The sequence below is a fragment of the Acanthopagrus latus genome, chromosome 8, assembly GCF_904848185.1.
Source record: "Acanthopagrus latus isolate v.2019 chromosome 8, fAcaLat1.1, whole genome shotgun sequence".
NCBI classification, from domain to species: domain Eukaryota; kingdom Metazoa; phylum Chordata; class Actinopteri; order Spariformes; family Sparidae; genus Acanthopagrus; species Acanthopagrus latus.
Window position 1 is genome coordinate 9,376,760 of NC_051046.1, and position 14,172 is coordinate 9,390,931.

The 14,172-nt window shown below is 42.5% G+C and overlaps 1 long non-coding RNA gene across 1 annotated transcript; it reads left to right on the forward strand.

Moving 5' to 3' along the window:
- The first annotated feature begins 600 nt into the window (after positions 1-600).
- On the forward strand, positions 601-13,043 carry LOC119024835. The gene is made up of 4 exons (XR_005076620.1): positions 601-690; positions 9,274-9,356; positions 9,444-9,660; positions 12,574-13,043. It is a non-coding gene; the product is annotated as an uncharacterized LOC119024835 (long non-coding RNA).
- The last annotated feature ends 1,129 nt before the right edge of the window (positions 13,044-14,172 follow it).

Here is a 14,172-nt window from a genome sequence, read left to right on the forward strand (position 1 = left end):
TAACTGTCCAGTAGTGACAAAATTCAACCAGCAGCCCCTCCGAATGTCACTGAGAATAAAGGTTTTATCTTGTTTTTTTAAATTTGCACAAAACCCCAAATCAAAAAGCTCCAATTATCCAGATCCAGACTACCTGTTTCCAGTCTGTGTCCCATGCTAAGCTTTCCGGCTGCACTGGTTTGCGTAGAGGTGTAGGACCAGCTCCCTTAATGCTTGTTTGTGTGCCGGAGCAAGCTGGCAGCCATCTGATTGTAAGCTTCGCTGCACAGAGCTGTCCAGAGTCCAAAGTCCTCTGAGCCGGGCTGCAGGCCAGCAGCACGAACCCCCGCTCCCAGTTAACGTCACACATCTGAAGGGAGGGCACTCAGCTGCTGGGCGAGACAAATTAAAAGTGGGGCATGACTTCCTACCTCCCATCACCACTTATCATAATCAGCCGAATCATCTGATGATGGGTAAATAAGATGGGGCGTCACATTTCCAAGGCAAATTAGAGGTCACGCAACAGATTTTGATGACTAAATTATTCCCACGTAAAGCTCATTTTATTCACTGCTTCACCTGATGCATGACTGACTCTTTTGAGTCTTTTGTGGTGAATCATAATGATCTTTAGATGATTTTTATAAATGAGAACTAGATTTTCGAAACTGTTCATTATCCTCACACGAGCTGCTGTTGCGACCTTAGGTGAACATTGTTCATCATCTTTTCATGTTTCTTTGGAGTGTAAATTGTTGTAGTGAGTGACTTAGTCAAGGAGTCTATTGTGTTTGAGTCGTACAAGCAAAAAATTATCAAGTTACAGAGTTATCTAGTTACAGACTCCAATTGGTGACACAAAATATTCATATATAACCCTGTTTTAGGATTAAAAATAAATTAAAACAAACAGAACGATACTAAACATTAAAGAAAGAAAGGAAAAGATAAAGATACAATATGGGCTACGCACATTGTAAAATCTGAAAAAAGTGACTTTACTTTAAATACAATTGAGGAATTAAGTACTCTAATAGTTTTTTAGCTCGTACAACTTAGATTTAATGTTCTCCTTTACTTTGTCACTGTGAGTTAATCAGTTTTCTGAGACAACTTTTGAAATTGCCAGTGTATTGAAGTAAACCTACATCAACGTTATGTTAATAGCTGCCGTGTTAACCTCAGTCAAAACAAGCTGCGTGCTGTGTAGATAAAGGACGAACACAATAACAAAACTGGCCAATTTAAAGCAGCAACAAACGTCAGAATCAAAATCAGTCCATGAGTTGAATCAACTTTTCTCTCAGGAGCACATTTACTGAGTGTAACCACAGGAGGGCAGCTGTGTCCAAAAAAACCTCCCCAATGAACTTCTCAGAGAACAAGAGCTCTGTCTGACTGTTTGTCTGTTCATTTCTCCTTCTCTGCCTTCCCTGTCTGTCTGTCTACATATGGTTTTTTTTGTTGTTTTTTTAAATTTCCATGCGTTTCTGTCCCTTAGTCCATCTGTTTATTTGTCTGACCGCCAGACAAACGGAAATCCAAACAACCCCTGAGAATCTCAAAACATCACCTCTCAATCTTAAAGAATGAGAACAATGATAATAGTTATGTTGTTTTGATTGGAATCATACCGTCGCATTGTGGCTAATCCCTCCCCCCCAGTGGAAGGATTAGCGATAACAGAGGCATTCAGACTTGCACACATTTGAATTTTGGCCTCATCGAGCGCATCAAATTAATCTGTTGGTGGCTCATTTCCCAAGTGTCAAAGAGTCGGTCCAGGGCCAGGTTGCCTCATGTGGTGAAGAATACCGGCACACTGATTATCGCACACTGCATTGAGAAGCTGACAGCAATGCTCAAGTGGGGAGTGGTGGGTAATTGCAGGGGGGAAAGACTGGCTCTGCATTCATTCATTCATTCATGAATGCTGCACCGCTGGAACTGTTTACATTTCAATGCACACATTTTGCTTTAGTAAATTACTTACAATTGCACAGTTCCATTCCTGCTTAATATGTGTAGGGACTGCTATGATAGTTAAGTCCATGATTAACTCATAACATGGTATGTGTGAGCCATTTCTGATGTTTGAACTAGGAGTACAGTGATAAACTGTCAAACCACAAAAAAGATTGATTTTCATGCTCTGAGATATAAAGATAAGCCTTTATTGATGCGGAGAGGGAGAATTAAGTTGAAGCAGTGCAAGAACAGATACTGTAACAGACAGAAACGCAGGTATTAGCTTTTATGTTAATTTCAAGGTTATGTATCTTTACCTATCGAGCCCATTTTTCGTTTATTGATTGAAATTTGCAGGTTCAGGCTTGTAATGGCTTGCAGTTGTTGTGATAAACAGCTTTTCACTGCTGTAGTCTGGTGGGAGTGTGCACAAATAAGCACCTGAAGTGTATTTTGCAGCTAGGCGCTATGGTCCACTGGCTAAGTGAGCTGGCTATCTGCCAGGGCTTTCCATGGAGAGGGGCGGACGGGTCATCCGGGATGGTTTTGATCTTATCCTTCATCCTCCTCTCTGCCTCTAAATCTAGACTGTCCACTGGCTTTAGACTGGTGAAGGGTCTGACTGAAGGAGTCTCCACCTTAAAGTGGAAATCAGTGCTGTGTGTCCGAGCTAATCCTTCGTTGATTTTCATGAGTCCACACTCTCTGCGTCCTTTCCTTGGACAGGCGGCCTCCTGTTCCTGGCGTAGCACCACCTTTTTGTGGTGTGATGAAACTTTCTATAAGTCTTATGTTGATGCATCCAAAAATGGACTCGCCACAAAACTTCAGAGGGCAGCAGGAACCAGAGTTGAGGCGGAAGCCTGTGATGTAAGGAGTGATGAGGTGCAGCCCAGATCCCTGAGGGGAACCTGTGTTGCGTATCACAGCATCAAAGTGACTCTTTCCTGTCAGCTCAGTGCAAAGTGCCCCCGCTGACACCAGCGTAGACTGTTGTGACACAGTGTTTCATGAATGTACATGCAGACATTTTTAGAACCCTCAAATGTCGCTGACTTCTCTTGAGCAACGTTTGAAAGTCAAAAACAGCACTTCATGTGAAGATCGTCTACTTGTCTTGCCCCTTGTATGAGCCACACTTAAGATGCAATTGGAATGTTTTTAGTCAAACCACAAGCTGTAATGCAACTGGACATTTTTCACCAGAATAACAGATTGAAAAGAAGAGAAATGGTAGTTGATGTTTTTGAAGTTCAGTGCATTTAGAGACTACTTATGACAATAGAGTAAAATGCACATGATTACCAACTCTGCCTTTAAGGATAAAGTTGGCGTTATTCTACATTTTTCATATTGTCAACAAATCCCATTAAGAGACAAGAATCAATTTGTCCTTCGTCGTTTCTTAATACACTCCAAGTTTCCTAACTTGTCTGTGGCGAGCCCGTTACTGAAGAAATACCTTCGACAGGTGGCTTTATCTCACATGTTCCAACTTAATATCTCACATGTTTCTTCACTTAAAAGCTCTTATGATGCTAGTCACAGTAGCTGTAACTCGCTGGTCACATCACCACACCACATCCTCCTTCAATCAAAGTCACCCCAACACCATTCTGTCATCCTTTGACCCTCTCCCTTCTGTCCCTCAGATGTGGTTATTAATATACACGTGTATAAAAAAATGGCCACTATACTGATAACCTACTTTAGTTTAAAATCAGTTGCCTGCTGTTGGGAACGCGACTGGAACCAATGAGAGGAGATGCAGTGCTGTGCCAGGTTCAAGGTACTTACCACAGAAATAGCCTGTGACAGCTTGTGAACTTGTATCATTACTGTTCAGCACTTTTGGCAGAGCAGAGTCTCTCCCATTGCAACCTGATAGCAACTGTGTCACGGTCCGTTACGGCTCCGCAGACGGGTTTGGAAGCGCTGTTTTTAAACCGTCGGAAGCCTTTTGTTAGCTGGGGCAGCTGTGGTGCTTATATTCCTGAAATATCAGGCTGTGGGCGGTGCAGCTCTGTTGGCCATACATTTTGGCGACTATGATGCTGTTAATGAGATGGGTCTGGCAAATTCTGCCAGAGATGAACATGGTCATCTGTTGTCAGTTAGGTGGTTACACAGGGTTACAGAGCTGTGATTGGTTAGCTGTGACCTGCATCCAAGATCTGGATGGTCTCAAAGAAATTACGCTGACGATATATACTAATAATTTATAATAGCTACAGTCCGACAATAGACGTTACACCTTCATGAAGGTTATGAGGTGTCATTTTGTGAGAGGTGTGGATTAAACGTTATGATCATTTTGGGGGATGTAGTTTGTGACACTGTTGAATACTGGTGCATTATACTGTTGTACAAGTTTCAGGTAGTAAACTGGGAATCTGTACATATGTTTAAACTGAAGAGTAACGCTGCCTGCGCCACTGTGAAATGAGCCCATAACAGCTCAAGCATGCCTTTTGTGGTCGATGACTGGTTTATGCACTTGGTCTAGTGATCGAAACCAAGAGTGAGTGGATCGGATATTTATATTATTCTTAATTAATGCCTGTTTTTCCTGGGTCGAACACCAACGTATCCAAGTCAGGTAAACCAATTAACGGGCACTTAAACCAAGTTTACTTTTTTGAACGAATGTCCTATTGCACTAAAATCACAAATAAAAATGGAAGACCCTCATATCACCTTAAAGACATAGACATAAACAAATGCTCAATCAAGGATGTGAAGCTCAAGCCTTCTGTGCTGAACGCCAACACAAACCACTTCTGTACTACCCCCATGCCGGTAAAGAACATGGCTCTTTGTCGCCAGAAATAAAGTTCCTTTGAACATAATCCCCGGAGTCCTTGATGGAACTAAAAATGAAAATGTATAAATCTAATTTCTTAGAAACAGGGCTGCCTGCCATCATCTGCAGACTTACCGATCAGCTGGAATGAAAATCTAAACTAGGTTTGCCCCTTTTTTCCACCTTTTTTCTCAAGCAGCGTCGCACACTTATGATGTATGATTGACACTCTTCACGACCACTTTGTCAAGTAAATGACTGTCATCCTGCTTTAGATTGCTTCGGGCCGTGACTGCTGTGCTCCAGGAACAAACACCCTTTAAGTACAGTTACGTAACACAGCAGACCCCTAGCCCTCTGAAGGCTGAAAAACAAGATTTCCTATTTCAAGAAGGGCGTAGAGCTGAGCTGAATGACCCGATAAGCAACGTGGCATCACTGATGACCAATTTCAACGCTTCAGGGCTGTGTGGTTAAAAAGCACTCTCCGGAGATCGATGCCATGGCTGAGCCACTCCAACACCCACAACAGGTTGCATCTGCATTATAGCGGAGTTAATAATCTGCATACATTAGCTGACGGCGGGCGGCGGAGAAGGAAGACGAGAATTCATTTATTTATTTTTATACATACACAGATTCAACAGAAGAACCAGCAGTATTAAGATGATTATTCCCTTCTTGTCTTTCTGCATTAGGTTCAAGTGATTGCTAAGAAGCAACTCACGGATAATAACTGGCTTGACAGGAAACTGGCAGGCAGTGTTATTTGTCAATTCCTTTTGTCAGACGAGCGGCTGAGAAAGTAATTTGTTGTGTCGTGGTTCTGCAGAAGAGAGTGGAAGACAAACCTCTGGGTAATTTAAGGAGGAAGAGGATGATATGCGATGAAATTTCATCTGTACAGAGAAAAACTACTACTAAAACTGTAATATAGAGCCTCCTGCACAGCTGTACAGTCACTTTCTTTGCTTTGATGTTCAGCCGGCACACACAGGAATCATGTTAGCCCGAAGATATTACAAAAAAAGAGCCAAGTGTTATTATAATGCATATTACAATACTGAGCGTTCCTTTACATTTATGCTGCATAAGTGTAAAAGCTATTACTGAATTTCACTACATACATAAAATTCAGCTCTGCTTGAGGGAACACCAATGCGAAATATGTACAGTAATTTCCACTGCTAGGGGGCTTTATGAAAATCAAACAAAAGAAGTATGTCGAGGGGCCGGGTGGAGCTTGGGGGGGCACAGCCACTTGTCAGCTGCTCAGAATAAGCCGGCCTCTGGAGAGAGTCTGGAGGTGGAAGTGTCCTGCCAGAGGAATAAACACCCGGCGACACGTCAGATTCTGCTGATCTGGAGCTGTTAGTTTATGGGAGGAGAGCTCAGAGATTAAACCTTAAACCTTTGGGATTAAAAAAAAGTACATTTATCCTCACTCCTGTTTATCAACCTGACTGCAGCAGTGATCGTCTCAGATGCTGCCTTTGTCAGGTGTTTATGTTGTGTAATGTTGACTGGAGCTGAGGGGGAAATGTACGTAGATGTTACATAGAAAAGGTGGTGGTGGGGGGGAATAGGAGCTAGAACCAGAGGTGAGTGCTGACTCATTTTGTTTCTTGCTAGATAAGGGCTGATGTGCCGTTAATAATCCGTCTTTTTGCACGGATACACACAAAGATCCTGTCGCACATGCAGAAACAGGGAGCAGGCGGATCCAACACAAAAAGAATCCAAAAGACAATAAGCAACGGGGAAAAAGACAAGGGAGAGCAGGAGTTACATGAGGATGGGAGCTGAACAGATGGACCAACAAAGAGTGAGGAACAACACAGGCTCAGATACATGCAAACCTGATGAGGGGATTGGGTTCAGGTGGAGTGAGGCAGGGTGATGGTGGGGGGAATTGAATGGAAAACACCAGAAACAGAGAAAGCAAACGGGGGAGATGAAGTGCAGGTGTGGAGGAGAAGAAAGGCTGGTGAGGACCACAGGAGTGAAGACAGGACGCTGGAAATGTGTCAGGATGCTGACAGATCCTGCAGACAAACTCGCTTGCTGACGTGACCCTGGCACAGATGTTGTAGTTGAATTTGCAGATGTCCTTTCTCACTCTCTTTCTCTCTCTCCATCCTGGAAGCTATAGTGACAGGCTACCAGTAAAAACACACACAGCCGCAGCTATGAGCGTAAGCAGCGAAGTGTTGAGTATGTGACGCGTGTCAGTGGCTCCCAAGTTAATCCCTTACAGCTCACCCTTCATTAGTATCAGTCTCCAATGCTTGCTTGCCAACAAGTGAACCAGCAGAGTCTCCTTTCACTTCGACTCCTAATAATTAAATTTCATCGGGTGAGCAACAAACCCACGCACAGTTTTTTGTTTCCTCTCAGAGACGATGAGGCACCAGTGAACAGCTCATGGCCAAAATAAAAGAAGCGTTCGATCCTAATGATGCTACACTCGTGAAAAATGCAATTTCGTATGAATTCCTGAGAGTTAATAAATGTGATTAATTGACGTTTTCCGGCGTTAATGAGCTGTGACATGATTTAATGAGCACTCCTGTTATTATACAGCGCTACAGAGGAGCATCCTTCCGTTATAAACTGAAGAGAGCATATCCTTTTAGTGGGCTTTCAAGTAGGTGGGTTCGAGGTTGATTATGAGGCATTTCAGCTGTAATGGCTCTTATCCATCGGAACAAAGGAGGTCTTCACAACACCTGCAATTTCACACCTGCACAAGCAATAGGCACAGCACAGCACAGCATTTCATACAGAGAGATTTCTATCTGATGAGTCTCTGTACAGTGGATGTATAAATTGATTCTTGTGAATCCCAAATGCACGCTTTGAGACGACGGGATGACAAATGCAACACGTTCGAAATGTCTTTGTGAAAAAAAAACAAAAAAACAATGAAACGTATTGAGCATTGTGTCTTTTTCGAAAGAGGTTCAGTGATCAGAGCTTTTAAAAATTCTTTATTTTTCTAATTAAAGACAGAAACGAGTGGATGTGTGGAACCCATCCAACCCACTTTGTTCTGTTTAATTATCACTGCTTCTTCTGGTTTTCCGTATATCTTCAAAAAGCAAGCTTTAATGAGCTGATGTCCACAAGTATGAAATCCATCCCAAAAGCAAACAACAAAAGGCAGGAAAAGACAGATCCAAGGAAAACACTAAAGAGAAATATAAAACCGAGGACAACACAGAAAACCACAAGGAACTAATCATCAACATGGGGAGCACACGGGCACGACAGCACAGGAGACACATGGACAAAAAGAGGATCGGATGCAAGGATGGAAACAGACAAAGCAGTGAGGGGACGAGGTGCAGGCGGAGAATCACTTCAGAAGGGCAGTGCTAACAAGACTGAAAACAGGTCACTAAAGGTCAAAAAGAAAACACAGAGAAGAGTCTGAATGTATTTTCTGACTTACAGACAAACTGCACATCGGAATTATACCCACAGTTCATACAAAGAAGAGGAAGGATCCATATTTTATCACATACAATCACATTATATACAATGTAGTGAAACTGGTTCTCCGCATTAAACACGTGCCAGAGGAGCAGAGGGCATGCAGCATGCAGTGCACTGGCAATATGTACATACATACATCTACATACATGTATGTATATTTAAACAGTGTGGGCAGTGTATTCTTAATAATAAATATGAGTATGATAATTACCTAGTTAGTGCAAACCAAAATGAGAAATGAGTCATGAGTTATGTATACAGTTTTTATTGCACAGTGAACATGGAGTCAAGGGCACTGACCAGAGAAGTAACCCTGATACACATGCTGGAGCACCCAGAGGAAACCTATGCAAGCGAGTGGGGGACATTTGAAGGCCTTGCTTCAACACGGGGCCAAAAATGTACAGCGAGTACTCATTAATTAGATTTACATCTATCACAAAACTGCTTGATGAATTCTCAGAGACTCTCAATACTGAAAAACAGGGGAATTCTCATATAAAGGAAGTGGAAACCTTTCTTCTTTTCTCTCAGTGACCTTCTTATAATTAGCAGATGATTAGATGAGTTCCTTAAGTACATGAACATGACATTTTGTGCAAAAGGTTTGGTTGTTCGGCATTAAGGATTTCTCTATTTCCATTTCTTCTGAGCTCGTCTTCCTGGTTTGGAGCAGGGGAACGGTGCAGCTGACAAACCAGATCCCTCGAGCTATGAGTCAGGGATACATACAGCACGCACGCAAACATATGGGAGTACATGCTGTATGTATGAATATATACATGGACAATATGTGATTGAGCCGAACACTTAGCGTAGGCGTGTTTACATTTACAGAGAGACTCAGTGTCAGTGTTTGTTGCCATCTGTGAGATGTGACACTGTGGATCCATAATGGCATGTTGCATTCATCTTACCAGGAGTCGTCAGGTTATTCAGCCTGGTTGTGTAACACTGAATGAATACGTTTCACAGGAGTCATCATGCAAACTACATGTTTTCATGATAGCCCTATATTCCAGGAAAGCAATGTCTCCACAATGACAAACAAATTCAGCAGAGGTGGTCCAGTCTTCAGTCTCCAGGCTTCACAGGTCGATTGTCGGTAAGGAAAGTTGGACTTGTTGACGGCGTTCAAAGACACAAACCAGTGTTTTGCTCATTGGCTGCGTGTTTTTTGGGGTGTTGGCAGGACAGAAGTGCACCGCCAGTCATCCCATGGAAGGCACGGGAAGCTTGTCACTGTCACGTTGAGGACTGGAGCTGTTCGTCAAAGCCCTGAGCTGACCCCGGCAAGTGAGTCACTCGGCGGAGTAATTCATGCCCCATCAAAAAATCTCCCCGGTGCTTATGGAGGCTACAAGCACAATGACACAATCTGGCGAGCGGGAGATTAATTCCGAGTACAGGTAAACAAATGAGACAGCCTTGATTAACATCTAGAAGTGGCACATAAATCAAGTCAAAAAATAGTACAAGTGCTGCGAAAAGAAAGTTGTTTGAACTTAAACACACAAACTGATGCTTCGACAGACATGAATCACCTTCACGTGATCAGTGACGGTGATAAACGTCATCGACGCTCTCTGTTTTCGAAGTCTGTTTCACCCTTGCAGCACCTCTCTTCTCCTCCGTCTCTCCCCACCATTTTTCTGGATTATGATTGTGGTGCTGCCGCAGTTCCTCACAGTCCTCCCTGATGCATCACATACAGAGTCGTGGCTATTCCGAGAATTGAAAAAGCTCCACACGACTGTGGTCGCAGTGCGTCAGCATCTGTGTCAACTCTCTGTCAATGGTGCTTTAAAGGAGAAGTAGTTCCTGTCAAACCGGGTGTAATTTAGACTACATCCTGGACAGCTCTATTCTTCTCTGTCTACATGATATTAGACAAAACAAGCGATCCTGTAGTTTTCAGCGATAAACATTGCAATACGACATAACATATAATTTCTTTCAGACAACTTCAATGACCTGGAAATGATTCATTATTTTAAATGATAGGGGAGGTTTAGTAGGGGAATGATTTTAGTCACCTACTTCACCCCTATTTCATAAACTGATCAAGGGTGACTGTGATTGGTGGTTCGTTGTGCATGCAGAACCAGCATGTCACTCAAAATCATCAACTTTCTTGTAGATTAGCTTTGGGAAACTAGAACTATGATTTTTTCTCCTGTATGAAGTTGTAGCAGTACGTTTGAGTTAACTGGCCTTACCTGCAATTGACTATTTTGCATTCTCACACGGCTATGTCAGTGTTGAAAGGATACAACACTGCCCCAACTGGCAGACAAAAAACAAGTTAATGCAGGTTTTAAAGGTCCAGGATGTGAGATTTATAGGGATTCTGCTCTGGTTGAGTGGATGGATGTTCTGCCTGAAAACACCTCCGTCGGTCTCCAGCTCTCCTTAAAAGGAGAAGGTGGTGTGACGCTTTCAAATGCCACCACGCAGATGTAGACAGTGTTCGCCCGTTCGTCATCACCACTAAATACCAGAAGATATCACACAGCGGAAGTAAAGCTTTTTTTTGACTAAGTAGTTTTGTTGTCTTAATCCATCACGCGTGGCCCTGTGTGTGTGGATGGCGGAGGGATACGGTAAATTATTTTATAAAACTGACACGTATAAAAACTACTTCAACCGACTGTATCCAGCTGGATGTGGCCTATACAGCGACTAAATGGATCAAGAGACACAAGAGTCCTGGAGCAAACCCCTATCTGTGCATAAACTCACAACACGATGAAATAAAACCGATAATACATGCCGCAGCCCAGAGGCTAGGATCACTCTCTAACTCTAACCCTTCCCTGATTTGTGAAAAGAAGCAGCGGATGATTGAGAGGGGGAAAAAAAAATGGAATATGCATGAAATTGTGGATCATTTCTCTTCCCTCCTCCCATCAGCCGGGCTCTCTCCCATCCCTCCCCCTCTGTTTGAATGCGAGAAGAGGCTACCCGCGACGAATGTGTTGCTTTCAGAGAGAGGTTCGGCGAAAGATTTTAATAAATCCAGGGAGACGACTAACAGCATCCATTTGTGGCCGCTTTAAATGTGGGCAATTTCATGATTTTTTTTTTTCTCGAGGACTCGAGGACTCGAGGACTCGCGTACAGTACAGTCATCAAGGATGGCTTGACATTCCTCAGCTCTCAGCGGCAGCTGTGAGATCAATAAAACAAATCATCTTCCCATCGAGTCTGCTTCCAAAGGCGACTCCACAGTCTCATAACCTCCAGATGTAAAAGATTAAATGGAAGAAGTTTCGACGAAACAATCATGATATTTGGTTGTTGGGATTATACAGTCCTCGCTACAATGTGTCATCATTTCAATCAACACTGTTGTGTGAGTCCATTGGCTCATCTGTTGGCAGGAATGTCATTGTGCATATGGGTTGCTACCGTGTGGTATCTGCAGCGTATGCAACATATGACATAAACTGACAATGGGCGGTGCATGGCAGGCTGTGGGAGCTCTGCTGGCTCTTTATACATGACCTACTTCCTTCATGTGTCAGTGGATGAACAGCCCTTGACCTTTATTCTGGAAGGGTCCTTTTTCATTTGTGAGAGGATGTCAAACCTAAAACAACATTGTATAAGTGCTACAACCTTGTCTCCTATATATGTGTGCAACCGCGTGAGGGTCATTTCAAACTATAAATGTTTGACTTTCAGCAGAATCATATTGTGATGGTGAGAGGTCATTTTTAGCATCCAGCAGGTTCCTAAATAAAACATTTCTTTTCGAGATTTTGATGTCACATAATTAATTAACCTTAGCTGTGGGCCCCCATTAAATAACTAATTTTTAGCCCTTCTTGAGGGTAACACTGACATTTTATGCTAGCACGTATGTCAATGTTATCCTAAAGCAGTTGCTTATTTACATATTCAACAGACAAAGAACATCGTTATCATTCATTTAGAAATGTGTGTCTGGTGACCCGGCAAATATAATTATAATAGTAGTTCTCTTTAAGCTCTGGTTTCTGTGCTAAGCAGGTAGTACACAGTGGATTTATTGAAAAAAGCACTGTGAGAGCGGTGAACGTGAACGCAAACATAAGCGTTGCGGTAGAGAAAACCAAAACAATATGCTGAAAGACACTAAAATGCTCTGTTGAGCAAAAAGAAACAGCAGAGCTTCAGGATTCAGAATGCATTTTCCATATCATGATATATATTCACTGACATTAGTAACCATCCATATTAATATCATTAGAACAATTTCAGCCACATCATCCATCCTTGTTATAGTTATAGTCAGACTGCTGCCGTGGTATTTACTCAGATATTAATTTCTTCTACAGGTATCAGTGGAGAGAGTCTGTGCTGTTTCTGCTGCATGAGAGTGACAAACATCTGTGGTAAATTCCAATTTTCACAATTACACTGGTCCTGTTCTCCTGAACAAACTGACCCGAGACGATGACCTGAGATCTGTCAGCACCATGTCAACCTTCAAAAGCAAACTTTTTTCCTATTCTCTCAGATTTTTTGATTTGTTCGTGTGTGTACCGAATGTCTGTCTGTGCTCAGTATCTTTAATGTAAAGCACCTTGAGTTGACTCATAATCGGATGTTCTTTATGAAGGAAATAGCTTTTTTCTCCCATCTCTCCAGATGGGAGAAAAATATCAAAGCCTGCCTAAACCACAAATGAATGCATCTCTTATCACTGCAGTGTTTTTTTTATTTTTTGTTTTTTTTTTTTGCCAGTGATGATTGAGTTGAGGAGAATAAACAGGAAAACACAAGGCTGCCTGAGGTTGCTGCAGGAAAAACACATTCTTGTTAATTAATTGTATTAATATTTCTAGGAATCTGAAAGAATACATTATCATGCATTATAGGTGAGTGCATTAGAGGTTATCACAGTCACGGCCCATCGTGACGCCCTGACAGATTAAACTCAGCTGGAAGTTTTCCTTGTAGAAAAAACAGACCTTGTTTGTTTTGGGTGTACATACATCAACTCAAGATCACATGATTCTGTAGTTTAATTCATTTTTCATTTCAGTGCATAATAGTGCTCAGCTTCATTGGGTTAAGGGGTTAGGGTTTGTTTCCACAAGGCATTTTGAAGAATATGGCATCAGAAATTTTATGGAAAATTAGAGCAAACGTTAATGCGCAAAATGTTTGATGGAAACAGATCTGAATCAACTCACACGACCGTCTGTGAAAACATGTCTGTAAGCACGCGTGGACCAGTGACATCTCCACGAAAGAAACAATTACAGGACTATTTACAAGTTGCTCTATGAAAATTCAATCCCGAAGACCTCCCTCCAATTCGTCTCCTGGTTTGTTTACCTTTAAGGCCCCCACACACCGCCCAGACTCAAACCAACAGCCAACTATCTTTATCCGACCACTCTGTTGCATTGAACACATCGACATCCACATTCTCTACATTCTGCGCTTGCGCGAGATGCAATAAGCGACGGTAGTGTATAAAAAAGACGCTGAACAAGACATTTATACATGCGACTCTCTTTACTTTCGATCAAAACGAAACTTAACTATTTCAGACAAAAACAGCTGCATACTAAACATGCAGCGAGGCATTACCAAACGAACACAGATTAATTCGTTCCTGAACAGACATGACAGCTAGTCTCCTGCCAGTACTCCAAAAACATGAAAACAGGGAATGACAGAACGGAGTGCATAGAAAACCAATCGCGCACGCAGTACTGCGCCCCTCCCACACACCGCGCTGATTTGCTAGCACACCGCCAATCAGGGAATCCAATGGCTCAGACGGCCGACAGCCAACCTCCTTAGACTTCACATGTTGAATCGGAGCAGACAACGTCCGCACAGCTCTGAAAGCTTCCAATGCAGCTGAACACACCAAACATATTTATTCCCGACCTCGTCCCAGTCGGTCCACGGTTGGACCA